Here is a 15,783-nt window from a genome sequence, read left to right on the forward strand (position 1 = left end):
TACTTTTACCGTTATTTCCTTTTGCTTTGTAATATAGTAATATTACATGTAAGTTTCTTTAAAATTATGTGTTACTTTAAAAAATCCAGTACATGTACAGTTTCTTGTGCTTAATCAAGATAGTCAAATACATGAATTAGATTCTGTAAGTAATTATTTTATTTTAATTCCTATACTCCTAAGTGTGGTGTTCAGTGATAATAAAATGTTCCAGGTATGATACAGATAGATTGCAAGTACCTAGCATGTCACAAATAGAATAACTAAAAAAGAAAGATGCTTTTCTCCTGATCTAACTTTTAAAGAGAAAGTACTTTGAGACATCTCTTAAAGAAAATTTGCCTTTCTTATTGGAAACATTTCAGTGAAGATATGAGGAATTTTGAAAGTGATAGCCCCTGTCCGTGCAAAGGAAGATTCTTTGAATTACATTTGTTTTCAACAGGTTTGGGAAACTGAAATTTGTTCACGTTAACACAGAAAATTCTGACTAGCAACAATTTCCTTGCTGGAAACCACTCTTTGGTACAAGGTTTTCACGTACAGCATGCAAATGCATGTCATGTCCATAAATCCAATCACAAATGATGGTTTTATGACCAAACTGTATTTCTTCCAAACAAAGTGGCGGTAATATTTTTAAAAATCTGCAAGCCCTTTGAGAGTCTTCAAAAAGAATTTCATCATCTTTTCTCATTGAAGTGAAGATATTTATAACTGAGAGGATGCTATATTGCCACTATGGGGAAGAATTGCATTCCCCGCCTAAAATATAGCCACCAATAGTGTACATGTTTTGCATTTAGCATTCAAAATATATGGGGAACAAGATCTAAGTAGATGCAGTAGGATCTAGAAATTAGCCTAAGTCAGCTCTGGAGACCAGATTTAGGGAGGACTGTAAATCACACCCTTGGAATAGAACATTACTGTTCAGAATACTCCAAAATGGACCATGGATCAAAACCCTTTCTCTAGTTATTTACTCCCTAGGTTCTATCAGACCATATCTGTGATTTCGTAGAAGTGAACTACTCAGGTTTAAATGCCATGTTATGATTTTTCTGTAAATATTGGGTCTCACTAATACAAAGTTCCCTGAGGTCCTATATTTGTATTTTCATAAAGGTTAAACCTAAAGAATATTCTTATCCACAAGGCATTTACTTCTCCTCTTTCTACTTCCTTGTAGAAGACACCCTTTTAATGGGTATTTTTTAAAGTTCCTTGAAAAGCTATATTGCACATTCTTAGTATGTGATTTCTAGGAATATTTATACCGTAATTTTGAAGAACTCCTAGTGATTTTAACACTTTGGCAAAGGGCACTGTGAAGCAATATTTTGGAAGACGTTTTCCTCAATTTATTGACTAGCGTCAACTGTGCCTTCCCCAGTGACCTACGATTTGGATGTCTGTTGTAAACTCAGTAGAGGCTTGAAGCCTCCTCTCTGGGCTAGAATTGCAAAATAATAATGGAGATCCTGGGAAAGTGGGCTGGGAAGATGGTCCTGAAACTCACTTTAAGTTGAGCCTTTCTCCATATGTTCTGTGCTCCACATCCCTGAGTTGTAAGTGGAACAAAGGTGGAAACTTCACATGCAAGGCAGATATTTGAATATGTGAACCTACTTATCCATCTCTTTGGAGCACTTAGGTTCTGTGTTTAACTGCCGCATTGGTGAGAATGTTACATCATTCATTTGTTCAAAGGGTGCTTTCTGAGGATCAGCTGTGGTTCAGGCACACCCTTGTGCTCTGGTTGCCGTGGTGAACAAGACAAGCCTGCATCCTCATGGGGCTTGCATCTAGTAGAGGAGAGAGGCAATACACATGAAAACAGGCATATGATATAATTTTAGAGAGTAATAAGTACCACGATGAAAAAGAAATAAGTTTCTTTTCAGTAGGTGGTCCTGGGATAATACATAACAAGTGACAATATATAACATCTATGTTATGGTCACATATTTTATTTGAGACCACCACTTTAATTTAGGGCATGCAGGAAATACCATCTCAGTGCTGAAGGAGCTTTCTTGGTCTATTATACACGTTTATTTTGGTTTCTGTCAGGAAGTATCCATGGAGCACTTTATGTAAACTCCACAACCATGGCAATTCTACAGCAACATTTAGGATAGTATACTGTGGAACATTTCATGCAAAGATGGGCTTGATAAAGGACAGAAATGGTATGGACCTAACAGAAGCAGAAGCTATTAAGAAGAGGTGGCAAGAATACACAGAAGAACTGTACAAAAAAGATCTTCATGACCAAGATAATCACGATGGTATGGTCACTCACCTAGAGCCAGACATCCTGGAATGCGAAGTCAAGTGGGCCTTAGAAAGCATCACTACAAACAAAGCTAGTGGAGGTGATGGAATTCCAGTTGAGCCATTTCAAATCCTGAAAGATGAGGCTGTGTAAGTGCTGCACTCAATATGCCAGCAAATTTGGAAAACGCAGCAGTGGCCACAGGACTGGAAAAGGTCAGTTTTCATTCCAATCCCAAAGAAAGGCAATGCCAAAGAATGCTCAAACTACCACGCAATTGCACTCATCTCACATGCTAGTAAAGTAATGCTCAAAATTCTCCAAGCCAGGCTTCAGCAATATGTGAACCATGAACTTCCAGATGTTCAAGATGGTTTTAGAAAAGGCAGAAGAATCAGAGATCAAATTGCCAACATCCGCTGGATCATCGAAAAAAGCAAGAGAGTTCCAGAAAAACATCTATTTCTGTTTTATTGACTATACCAAAACCTTTGACTATGTGGATCACAATAAACTAGAAAATTCTGAAAGAGATGGGAATACCAGACCACCTGACCTGCCTCTTGAGAAACCTATATGCAAGTCAGGAAGCCACAGTTAGAACTGGACATGGAACAACAGACTGGTTCCAAATAGGAAAAGGAGTATGTCAAGCCTGTATCTTGTCACCCCGCTTATGCAGAGTACATCATGAGAAACGCTGGGTTGGAAGAAGCACAAATTGGAATCAAGAAATATCAATAACCTCAGATATGCAGATGACACCACCCTCATGGCAGAAAGTGAAGAGGAACTAAAAAGCCTCTTGATGAAAGTGAAAGAGGAGAGTGAAAAAGTTGGCTTAAAGCTCAACATTCAGAAAACGAAGATCATGGCATCTGGTCCCATCACTTCATGGGAAATAGATGGGGAAACAGTGGAAACAGTGTCAGACTTTATATTTTTGGGCTCCAAAATCACCACAGATGGTGACTGCAGCCATGAAATAAAAGACGCTTACTCCTTGGAAGAAAAGTTGTGACCAACTTAGATAACATATTGAAAAGCAGAGACATTACTTTGCCAACAAAAGTCTGTCTAGTCAAGGTTACGGTTTTTCCTGTGGTCATGTATGGATGTGAGAGTTGGACTGTGAAGAAGGCTGAGCACCGAAGAATTGATGCTTTTGAACTGTGGTGTTGGAGAAGACTCTTGAGAGTCCCTTGGACTGCAAGGAGATCCAACCAGTCCATTCTGAAGGAGATCAGTCCTGGGATTTCTTTGGAAGGAATGATGCTAAAGCTAAAACTCCAGTACTTTGGCCACCTCATGCGAAGAGTTGACTCATTGGAAAAACTCTGATGCTGGGAGGGATTGGGGGCAGGAGGAGAAGGGGATGACAGAGGATGAGATGGCTGGATGGCATCACTGACTGGATGGACGTGAGCCTGAATGAACTCCGGGAGTTGGTGATGGACACGGAAGCCTGGCGTGCTGCGGTTCGTGTGGGTCGCAAAGAGTCAGACACGACTGAGCGACTGAACTGAACTGAACTGAACTGAACTGAATGTGTCAGGTAGCACAGCTCCTCAGTATGGATGCCAGTGCTCTCCTTGGGCTATTGATTCCATTTGTAAAACATAAATCTCCTGGCATTGGCTAGAAAGATGCTTTCAAGGTACTTGGTGAGAAATACGCCTTTTGAGGATCCTTGGAAAGATCAGGGAAGAGTTCTTTTTCTGTAGCCTCCAGGATTAAGGCTTAGTGAGACAACTACTTACTGGTTTGTCTGGACGTCACTGATCTTCAGGACACAATTGACTGTTATTCTGAACCTTTAATCTTGTTTGTCAGCAGAAGGTGTCAAAGTGTATCAGCATTTGAATCCCCAAAAGTAAAACGGCTGCCACTTTTCAGCATCTCCACGTCAAACATTATTTAAATCTCTTTGTAGACCCAAGTTTTTAGAATGGAGGCTGTAGCCATGTCTTTGTTCCTAGCAGTACTGGTGTCAGTGTGCGGCCTTGGGTGTTGATATGCATATTGTTTTGTCTTGTACTGATTCATTTGCCTTCATTGGAGAAATCATTCTAGCTGATTCCACCCTTACCCCATCAGCATCCTTCTGGCCCAGAACTAGGTGAGAGGAAAATATCAGAGAGATTAAACCAGTGGGATCTCTGGGTACAAAACACTAGAATGTTGCCATAAGACTTAGGTCTCATATTCTTTAAAGATTTCCATTTTTTTCTATACTGTACTTCCACAGTGTAATTCATATTTCATTGAAAAGCTACTTATTCATATTATCCCTGCTGCTGCTGCTGCTGCTGCTAAGTCACTTTAGTCGTGTCTGACTCTGTGCGACCCCATGGACTGCAGGGGGGTCCATGGTGCACCAGGCTCCACTGTCCCTGGGATTCTCCAGGCAAGAACACTGAAGTGGGTTGCCATTCCCTTCTCCAATGCAGGAAAGTGAAAAGTGAAAGTGAAGTCGCTCAGTCGTGTTTGACCCTCAGTGACCCCCATGGACTGCAGCCTTCCAGACTCCTCCATCCATGGGATTTTCCAGGCAAGAGTACTGGAGTGGGGTGCCATTGCCTTCTCCACATATTATCCCTAGGATACTTGAACTTCATATGATTTCTCTCAAATCTAAGGAAGTTTCTTGATAAATAAGTTGGAAGATAAAACAGACTCTTACACAATATTACACATTAGTCTTCCTTTTTCCTTTCCCTTTACCAATAAAAGAATGTTGAAAGAAGCTTAGTATTTTTTCTTTTTTAGAAGTTTAGTATTTTGATGAGGATAAATACAAAATGCCTTAAGATATGGTGCCATAACAGAAATTATATACTTTGGAAGTACATTATCAAATGTAAAAATTTAACATTTTTGCTTTTCATACAAAAATTCATATTCTATGACAAACGATATAAAAACTGAATATATTCATTTGGGGAAATTTTTAATCTTTCATAATAGTAAATTGGCATAACATGAAACTTACATGAGATGTGAAGTATGACTGTTATATTTTTAAACTAATTTTGAAATATAGCTCATGAAAGAGAATTTTATATATGAAATTTTTGCTGAATGGAGAGGTCAGATGAAATGTGCTAGAACAACGTGAGGCAAAAATTGGAAGTACAGCATGACCTCTAAATGCATTCGCTCACATTTATTAAAATATATTTTACATATGATTTTCAATATTCCTCCTCTTCTTTCATGAAATTCTTTGAAGCAAGAGAGCAACTTTAAAACATTGATAGGAACCCAGGGCTCAGGTTGGGTAGTAAAGCTATAGAAGAGTCTTGCGATTCAACCTCTACCAACTGTGGTTCTAAATTAGAGTCTGTAGCCAGAGGAAACTTGAAGACATTAGAATGCAGCATAAAGAAGTCATTTTGGACTTTCTAGTGTATTAAAACTTCTCCATAGTTAATAAATAAATTCATGAAGTCAGAGGGATACAGAGTCTCAATGTGAAGTAGTAGAGCAAAGATTCAAAGTTTTTGGGTCCAGTCACAGCCTCAATTAACTCCAGGAGTCTTAGTTAAGCAGCCTTCTTGAAGGTCATTTTCCACTGCTGACAATGGATAGGATTCTGAATACTGAAGATTCAGCAGATACTGTTTTTGGTGTGTGCTAATTTACTGGAACTATATGATCTGATCTCATCAAGAAACTTTTGGGTTTGTCATAGGCTGATTCTGATAAGCTCATTCCCTTCAGCAAGGCAAACGAGGAAGTCATTTATGTAAGCAGAGATTCATTTTAGACTGACTCAGTTTTCTGAGATGAAAGGGAGGACTTCGAAGATGTAATTTCCACAGAATTTAACTTGCTGAATCAGATGTCAGTCAAACAGTGGCTGGCACATAGTAGGAACTCAAGTTAAAATCGTTGATATTCTGATGTTGAATCACCTTTAAATTTGTTTCCATTTTTTTTAGAGGTGATAAATGAAATCTGTGAATTTGGTAAGATGTTAATTTTTTCTCTCACTGACTGCTTATCTATTTTACATTTTCACACTTTGTGAAGTTGCAGAGAAGTAGTCAAAGGAGATGAAGGCCCAGTCTGCCAATTTTTCATTTGTTAGCAACCTGGATTCATGATTTAGCAGGGCCTGAGTTTTAAGCAGTTGTTTGAAAGATGTCTTAGGTTTATGGCTGCATTGATTTTTGCAATCTCTGCTCTGTCAGTGTCTTGGATAACAGAGCATATATTTTGCTTGTGGTACTTTATTACTTTAATTCTGTTAAAATGTTTTGGGATCTGTGTCATTTTTATGTGGTGGTATTATTTTTGAGGATTTTAAAAATTTTTTACAGTTCTTTTTCTAGGCTTTCTTTATTGATCTTAAATTTTACATAATGAGGCTGAAATATCAGTCAATCTTAATGTTATCATGAGATAAAAGAAATTATGCAAAGAGAAAATTCTATAGATCTAGGATTGAATCTCCTATTCTTTATAACCCCAAAACACCTCTAGGTTCTTAGCCCACAGCTGTCAATGAAAACATATGTAAAGCAGCAAGTGCCAACCATGGACCATGAGAATGACAGGTAACTAGTATATGGCAACGCATAGGGTCCTCTCTTGATTAATTTATTCCATTTTTTTTTCCCCATAGAAGATATCTTTAAGGTGGAAGAAAACATTTGGTCCTGTGGAATGGTGATATCTTTTATTGGGACTAATTCTCACACTCAGAGCCAAAGAAAGATTTCCATCTAATTCTGGATGACAAAGGCAAACTACAGTTGGAGGAAATGAGGCTCAAATCTATCTCTGTTTTCTACATACTGAACACGGTCACTAACACTTTGCTTTTTAAAATGCAGGTGCTGCTCCAGGGTAAAGGCAAATGTGCAATAACATTTGTTTTCATGTAGTGAATCCTATGAAGATTTCCTAAATCCCCTAAATATCCCAGTTTCAAAGTCTTTCATTGCTAGAATTCATAGCAACCAGGGCTTCCCTGATGGTTCAATGGGTAAAAAATTCACCTGCAATGCAGGAGACGCAGGAGACCCAGGTTCAATCCTTGGGTTGGGAAGATCATCTGGAGGAGGAAGTGGCAACTCACTCTAGTATTCTTGCCTGGAAAATCCCATGGACAGGGGAGCCTGGTGTGTACGATCCAAAGGATCACAAAGAGTCGGACATGACTGAGCAATCAAGCACATAGCAATGATGAACCATTTTAAATAAACTGCATAACATCTACATGACAAAACCACAGAGTATAAAGATTTTTTTCTGAAATCTAAGCTACCACATTTTATAATTTTAATTCAAAGAAATAAAGGAAATGTATTTGAGTGATCTCTGGCCTGTAAGGAGTAACTGTGCGGATGAACTCTTAAGAAAAGAACTACAAACCCCAGCTGATGCTAGGGAATATAACAATGTTTGAAGCAGCTATTATGAGCATTCTTGGGGAATCTTTGAAAACATCTTATCCCATGATAACTGTGTATTATTTGTCATGTTAGATGTGAAATAGAAACTGGGAACAAGTGGTATGAAAAATAAAAGGTTAGAATGTGTGCATTAAGCTGTTTGGAAAGTACATGAAAGAAGTGAACATCTGGAAAGTACAGTTGTTTCAGGAACTAGCAGTCATGGTTAACTACGAAGCAGCTGTGTCAATAATGCAGTGATACCAGCGTCCCCACCAAGGAAAGTCATAAGCACCTCAGGGAAATGATGAGGTGTTGAAATGTGTGTAGAGTGTTCCTGATTGAGGTGGAAGGAGGCTGGAATTCTGGTTCTCTTGCTGAATGAATTGTCATCTTCTACACAGTATTTTATTCAAATGGCATTAAAAAATATAAGTAGACATATAAGTAGACAGACAGTAGACTTGTGTTGGGAGAAGACAATGGCACCCCACTCCAATACTCTTGCCTGGAAAATCCCATGGACGGAAGAGCCTGGAAGGCTGCAGTCCATGCGGTCTCTGAGGGTCGGACGTGACTGAGCGACTTCAATTTCACTTTTCACTTTCCTGCATTGGAGAAGGAAATGGCAACCCACTCCAGTGTTCTGGTGGGCTGCTGTCTGTGGGGTTGCACAGAGTTGGACACGACTGAAGTGACTTAGCAGTAGCAGACATGTGTTGACTATTAATTGTCTAGGTCAGGTTCATTTAGTTTCATTGTGCAATAAAATTTTGTTATGTAGAAAAACGTCCTGATTTTTTCCTTAGGTGGATATCAGAAGAGACTGTGTTTCAATAGTCCCTGCATATATGCATGCTAACTGGCTTCAGTCAGGTCTGACTTTTTGTGACTCCATGGACCATAGCCAATCAAGCTCCTCTGTCCATGGGATTCTCCAGGCAAGAATACTGGAATGGTTTTTCATGCCCTCCTCCAGGGGATCTTCCCGACCCAGGGATAGAACCTGGGTCTTTTATGTTTTCTGCATTGGCAGTTGGGTTCTTTACCACTAGCACCACCTGGGAAGTCCACAGAGGTAAATAAATAATTCCTGTCAAGGTTGTACTTGATTTAGAAACACTTTTGTATTTTTTCCCTCTTATCTCCGTGGGTTAAAAATACCATTGAGGAAAAATGATTTGAGAAAGTTAGAATTATACTAACTTAGCTCAACATTCAGAAAATGAAGATCATGGCATCTGGTCCCATCACTTCATGGGAAATAGATAGGGAAACAGTGGAAACAGTGTCAGACTTTATTTTGGGGGGCTCCAAAATCACTGCAGATGGTGACTACAGGCATGAAATTAAAAGACGCTTACTCCTTGGAAGAAAAGTTATGACCAACCTAGACAGCATATTCAAAAGCAGAGACATTACTTTGCCAACAAAGGTCTGTCTAGTCAAGGCTATCGTTTCTCCAGTAGTCATGTATGGATGTGAGAGTTGGACTGTGAAGAAAGCTGAGTGCCAAAGAATTGACGCTTTTGAACTGTGGTGTTGGAGAAGACTCTTGAGAGTCTCTTGGACTGCAAGGAGATCCAACCAGTCCATTCTGAAGGAGATCAACCATGGAATTTCTTTGGGAGGAATGATGCTAAAGCTGAACTCCAGTACTTTGGCCACCTCATGCGAAGAGTTGACTCATTGGAAAAGACTCTGATGCTGGAAGGGATCGGGGGCAAGAGGAGAAGGGGACGACAGAGGATGAGATGGCTGGATGGCATCACTGACTTGATGGACATGAGTTTGAGTGAACTCCTAGAGTTGGTGATGGACAGGGAGGCCTGGCGTGCTGCAGTTCATAGGGTTGCAAAGAGTTGGACAAGACTGAGTGACTGAACTGAACTGAACTGATTTTGTTTTCTAAATGGTCTTCATTCAGAAGACGATTCTAATTTTACTCTCTCTTGGCAAGCCTGATTTAATAATCCAGTTCCAAAAAAAGAAAACCAAAGGAAACAATTTTAAGAAATTATCTGAGAGTTAAACTTTTTATTAATATTGAAGAAAAGTTAAGGGAGAGAAATAAAGAAAGACTTCATTTCACTAAAATCTGGTTCCAAATTATGATTACCTAATTGATCTATGTCAAAGAAAATGGAAAACTTCCTTTGTTTTCTTATGCTTAGTGGTCATAATGCAGCTTAAAAGAGGAATTTGAAATAAAACCACCAATTATAATCTAAGTTCCTTCAAAAAAATTTTTAGTGATAGGCAAAAATTATGTCCAATAGAAAAAGAAAATAATTACACTCAATGCAAGGATAAAATTGTAATATAAATCAAGAAAGACTCACTTGCACACACAAAAGGAGAAATAAGCATGGGTTTCAGTTTGTGGTACAGTATGAGTTAGTAATGGAGTTAGTCACTCAGTCATGTCCAACCCTTTGTGACCCTATGGAACCCACTAGGCTCCTCTGAATTGTCCAGGCAAGAATATTGCAGTGAGTAGTTATTCTTTTCTCCAGGCGATCTTTTGAACCCAGGGATCAAACCCAGGTGTGTAGTTTTCCTGAATAACAATATTTACAGAAGAATTTTTAAATAAAAATATTTCTTACTAAAAAAAAAGTATTAAAAGTTAACAATATAAAATTCTATGTCGTTTTTTTTTTTCTTCTCTGTAGTTAATAACCCAAGATAAAATTGATTTGAACACACTCACAATAGACTCTATAAATTAGACCAATAAAATGCTGAAAATAGCAAAATGTGTATTGGTAAAGAAAGAGCAGGTTAGTAAGTCACTGAAAGGTTTCCTGTTGACACAGAGTGATAATACTAAGAGGGATTTGTTACCTCCTTTTCAATTAAGACAGGCTTTATGCAAAAAGCCTGCATCAGCAACATCTTCTACCAGGAAGTAATAAATGCCTTACCTAACAATTTTAGAAAATAAACAGGAGATCCCTGTCCTAGCCACTCCCCACAGCCCCTTCAGTTTGGTGTTTTTCCTCAAGTTGTGCTTAAATGTATTTATCATCCATTTTCCATGATCATTCAAGTGCAAAAATGATAATAACAAAACCAACAATCACCGCAATATCAGAAACAGATTTGACTAGAACTTAACTTTTAAACTGTTTTTCTAGAATCTATTTCACTTATCTTCACAGAACCCTGTGAAGTTGGGCAAGTATTACTGCTTCTTTTTTGAACTATGGGATCTAGATTGAGAAAAGTCAAATGGTCTTCACCAAGGTCATAGGATTAGTCAATTAGGAGGTGGGAGTTGAAGTTCCTAATTAGTTCTTCAAAGAAAGGGTGAATCAGAGGTAGCCCTGGAGTGGGCTAGACCTGGTGTGAATGCTGGGCTTGCCACCATTCCATGGGATGTGCACATACCTGTCCTTGACTGAAATGATGGTTGACTTGCTTGGAGGTTCAGGGCCATGATTTTGGAGCCCAAGAAAATAAAATTTGTCATTGCTTCCAATTTTTTCCCCTTCTATTTGCCAGGATACAATCAATACTGGCAATTTGATCTCTGGTTCCTCTGCTTTTTCTAGACCCCACTTGTACATCTGGAGTTTCTTGGTTCACTTACTGCTGAAACCTAATTTGAAGGATTTTGAGCATTACCTTGCTAGCCTGTGATATGAGCACAATTATACGGTAGTTTGAACATTCTTTGGCATTGCCCTTCTTTAGGATTGGATTGAAAACTGACATTTTCCAGTTCTGTGGCCATTGCTGAATTTTCTACATTTGCTGGCATATTGAGCGCAATACTTTAATAGCATCATCTATTAGAATTTTAAATAACTCAGTTGGAATTCCATCACCTCCACTAGCTTTGTTCATATTAATGCTTCCTAAGGTCCACTTGCCTTCGCACTCCAGGATTTCTGACTCTGGGTGAGTCTTCTTAATCTTTTCTGCTTCTGTTAGGGACATGACTATATACAAGTAAAATGAAATGGATAATGAAATTGAAATTTCATCTGGGTATACTACTAATCAGGTTCATCCCTATTTAGCAGGTTTTCCCTTATCCAAAAAAAATTCCTTAACACCTTATATCTCTGCTCTCTTTCATTTTCAGTTTGTCCATGCATCATGTATTTCACACACACAGATTTATTTACATGTACACATTCTTTCTATATTACTATTTTAAAATATTTTCCTCAATTGTCTAATGCTTTCCTTTATTTTTAAAACAGAAGTTGTTTGACTTTATTCTTTGTGAGTCAGAAATTTATGTAACTGAATTTATCTTCAATTATTACATGCTAATAAAAAATTAATTTATTTATTTTAATTGGAAGCCAATTACTTTACAATATTGTCATGGTTTTTGCCATAGGTTGACATGAATCAGCCATGGGTGTACATGTGTCCCCCATCACAAATTCCCTTCCTAACTCCCTCCCCATCCCATCCCTCAGGGTGGCCCAGGGCAGTGACTCTGAGTGCTCTGTTTCATGCACTGAACTTGGACTGGTCATCTGTTTCACATATGGTAACATACATGTTTCAATGCTATTCTCTCAAATCATTCGACCCTCACCTTCTGCCACAAAGTCCAAAAGTCTTTTCTTTATATCTGTGTCTCTTTTTCTATCTCACACATAGGGTCATTGTTGCCATCTTTCTAAATTCCATATACATGCGTTAATATACTGTATTGGTATTTTTCTTTCTGACTTACTTCACTCTGTGTAATAGGCTCCAGTTTCATCCACCTCATTAGAACTGCTTCCCTTTTATAATACTTACGCTTTTTTTCTCTCTTTTCTTACTGAACATATTATTTATAAATTAAGCTCTCTCACCTCTTTCAGATGGTGGAGTTTGAGATATTCTTGAATAACTGAAGTACTTGACTCATCAACATGGTTGTCACTTGAAGATTGTCTTATTTCAAGTTAACTTAACTTCTTGAATTTCAGTTGATCATTTTCTCCTCCAACACACTGTTACAAAATATAAACATTTTTCATGATTTTAAGTGACCTTTTAGCTTAGGGTTTATAATGGTAATATATTGGAATATTTTTTAATCCATTAGATTGTATTGGATTAAAGGAATATTCCAATAGAAAGTAGTTGCTACCGGTATAAACTGTAATATGAACACTGTTATTTGCATTCACTTTAAGAATTACTTGGTAAGTGCAAGGCAATTAAGCAATAAGACATGACAGGCATTGCATTTGGGGGAAATTATTATACTTCTCAGATGTCTTGAGAGGTTCAGGCCAAAGGCTGAGTGGCTTCAACCACCCAAGAAGTATAATAAACCCTCAAGAACTGCACCACCTGTCATATCTTATTGCTATTATGAAATGGAAATCATGAAACCAAAACAGGGGGAAAAGGTTAGATCTGTGCCCTTGCTGGGGATTACTTACATGCCTATGACATCACTGACAGTTCTATATGTGTCCAGAGAATTCTAAAGCCATTGCATAATTATTGCACAAACAACACAACTCATTTGAAACTGCTGCTTCAGCATTCTACAATGCCAACTTTGTCATCTACCAGTCCCCCAATGTCCTCTTTTTGCAGAAATCATATTGGTGCTCTTAATCCCAAGCTTTCCCCTTTCACTGATCATACAGCTCCAGAAGCTGGGGAGGGTGAGTGAGAGGAGGTAGAGGTTGTTATGTAGAAATAATCTTGCCCCCTAGAGGACAGGAGGCATTTGGTTCCTTGCATGCCTTGCAACACCCCAAGGTCATTATCTCATGATAATCACATCTCCTGGAGTTGCCTTCTTGCTTAAGTGTAACACTAAATTTTAATTACAATGAAATAGAGCTCTTCTGGTAGTTTACACAACATCTTGTGTTCTCATTGCCAGATGGAAATAAGGCAGAGCTTTTACTGTAATCGCATGTGGTGGTCCTGGGCTCCAATGCAATAAACACATATTGTTGGTTTGTTGAGAAAAGCACTTTGCTTCACGGAACTATCTTCTTCTTTTTGGTGTATTTTGAGCTGACAATTTATGGAAAAGATTTCTGCTTTGTTTAAAAATACTGAAACATAGTAATACTCCCCCCACCCCAGTTTGACTGTAATGGGTAAATTTAATGAGAAAATAAAAATAGAGTGTAGCCCATAATAGAGGAGACAGATTGTTTTACATGTAGAATTTAATTTTCACAGTTTCTCTTTAGTTATTCCTGTTTATTTTGACTCTCATACCTGAATCTACATTTTTAAATAATATCATATTTTCTCATGGATTTACTATATTTTGCAAGTGATTATCATGAATATCTTTGTTTCAGCATTTGGGCAGCTTCTTGGGTTTTCCTATCATTTCTGACTGTTGGTAAAGAAACAGTTACTGAAGACATTCAAAGAGTGGCAAGGTGGACTTTATTCCAGCGGGTGGCACACCTACTGCAGTGGGGAGGGACTGCATTCAACTTTGAATACAATAAAGAAAGGTGGGAATTTCTAACCAAGGTGTAGGATGGGAGTCAGGGGATAGAAAGTTACTAAGAGGAAACACCTGTTGTACCTGAAACTAACACATTATAAATTAGTTATGGCACCCCACTCCAGTACTCTTGCCTGGAAAATCCCATGGATGGAGGAGCCTGGTAGGCTGCAGTCCATGGGGTCGCTAAGAGCCGGACACGACTGAGTGACTTCACTTTCTTTTTTCAATTTCATGCATTGGAGAAGGCAATGCAATGGCAACCCACTCCAGGCAAGAGCCTGGTAGGCTGCCGTCTATGGGTTTGCACAGAGTTGGACACAACTGATGCGACTTAGCAGTAGCAGCATAGTAAAATAAAAATTTTTTTAAAAAGGGAACATCTGGGTAAAGCCAGGGATTTCAGCTAACTCAGGATTCTTGCTGAAGGCAAGATAGTATGATTAGGCTGGGGATGGTGGAGGATGAAGAATCTGACTGGGTATCAAGGGTAATCAGATTTAGAGGATGGGAAATTCTGGTTAAACAATCTTAGCAAGATTCTTGCTAAAACTGGACAATGAGGAGTCAAAAAAGGAAGTGCAAATGTTGAGTACTAGTTGAAAAAATTGCTCAGAGGAATCTGATTAGAGTCTGGGCAAGGAAGAAATTTTTATCATTGCTTCTTAACCAGTACTTGTTTGTCAGATAGGTGCACAGTCTTTATAAAAACTGAAAACCTTGCCTGAGCACTTCAAGGTAAGAGAAGAGGTGGAGATCCAACTATTAAAGACACAGTTTAAAAAGTAAAAAATATAAAGTGTGAATAAATGATCTTAAGAATATTTTTTCTATTCTTATTGATTTGTCACAAAATACTAAGCAAAACAGCATTTTTGTTTATTGCCACCAAGTCATGTCTGACTCTTTGCAACCCCATGGGCTGCAGGCTCTTCTGTCCATGGAATTTCCTTGGCAAGAGTAGTGGAGTGAGTTGCTATTTCCTTCTCCAAGCGATCTCCCTGACCCAGGGATAGACCCCATGTCTCCTGCTTTGGCAAGAGGTTTCCTTACCACTGAACCACCACTGACTGCAAACAACAACCTTGCAGTCAAAAGCAAACACAAAATAAGTCTTCTAACCACTGTTCCTTTCGTGTTGCTTCAATAAGCCACGCCTGTTATGATGTGGCTGTTAAAATGCCAGAGTTTCTGCTCTATGGGCACCAGACTGCAAAACTCCTTTCTCCCTTCTTCATGCTGCTGTATTCACTCAAGTCCCTTCTTATTCTTCCAGAACATAAGGCTTACTTTCCTTAGGGCCTGGCCTAAAATGATTCTTCTCAGATGTTGGGCAAACCTCTCACCAACTTCAAATCTTTGCTTACAAGTCATTCTCTCAAGGTGATGAATGTTGATCGCTCTATTTAAAATTCTAAACTGCCCTCTGGTTACTCCTGGATCACTCTTATCTTGCAGTGCTTTGTCTTTCTTCCATGGCATTGATCATCTTCTAAGCCTCTGGTGAAACTGAAGTATCTAGGACAATGCTTTGGTACATAGTAACTGTTCAATCAAAATCTTTTGAATGAATGAACGAGTGAATAATCAAAGTGGAAGTAGGATGCCCCAGAGCTTTTGGCAATCCCTAAGACAATGGCACCCCACTCCAG

The sequence above is a fragment of the Capra hircus genome, chromosome 12 (genome assembly GCF_001704415.2).
Source record: "Capra hircus breed San Clemente chromosome 12, ASM170441v1, whole genome shotgun sequence".
Taxonomy (NCBI): Eukaryota; Metazoa; Chordata; class Mammalia; order Artiodactyla; family Bovidae; genus Capra; species Capra hircus.